The sequence below is a fragment of the Penaeus monodon genome, chromosome 20, assembly GCF_015228065.2.
Source record: "Penaeus monodon isolate SGIC_2016 chromosome 20, NSTDA_Pmon_1, whole genome shotgun sequence".
Classification (NCBI taxonomy): Eukaryota; Metazoa; Arthropoda; class Malacostraca; order Decapoda; family Penaeidae; genus Penaeus; species Penaeus monodon.
Genome location: NC_051405.1, coordinates 14,303,031 through 14,303,890, shown reverse-complemented (window position 1 = coordinate 14,303,890; position 860 = coordinate 14,303,031).

The following is an 860-nucleotide window of genomic DNA, read 5'->3' as shown; positions in this document are numbered from 1 at the left end:
AAAACCCGGCAGCAATATATGATATTTATTGGATTTTGACACCAATGGAGAGTAATGCTTTCCTTCTCAGACAAAGGAAAGGCTGGACAATGCCAGTATTGTGATTCCAATAGCCGGCATGTCTTACAGGAGCAACAAACCAACCAAGCAAATGACTCACCCACCTGACGAGGTTCATTGGCCAATCAGCGCTTTCTTCCCATCCCGAACTCGAGTCACGTCCGCCAATCAGCTCACTCATAATTTCCTCCTTTGTGTCGGACAGTCCCTGGTCAGTTTGGGGTCGTGTATAGAAAAATCATTTAAGGTTTCCCCCGAATATGTATTTATTAGCGCCGGCACAGCGCGGTAAACCTGTGCTTCACATTTTGATGAAAAGCACAGAGGCAGTAATCAAGTTCACGTTAAGCATAAATTAACGAAAATTTGGGACAGTTTTATATTTTTTTACGGAAGAAAGTTTAGGTTGTGGACGAACTCTAAACAAGGTTAGGAGATAGTGGGAAATACCGCAATAGAATTGTGAGCGGCGTTTGTGCAGTGGCCACCCTCGGCACACGGAGGCGGGGGGGGGGACTGTGGGCGGGGGGAAGGGGCGTGTGTTCAACGTTGTGTCCGACCCACGCCGGTGAGACGACGCCTTCCCCGCTCGAAAATCGATTTTGTTTTCAATTTTAAAGCTACGATTGGTGTCGGGCGTTTTAGGCGGACATTCACACATGCTCATCGTAGGACACTGACACGTGGGTTACGCTTGAGGTTTGTTAACGTAGTGAGTGTCTGTTTTGGAAGAACTGACGTCGCAGCGAAGGTCCGGAGCAGTTGGAGCGGGACCAGTCAACTGATCAGTTCATTTGTCT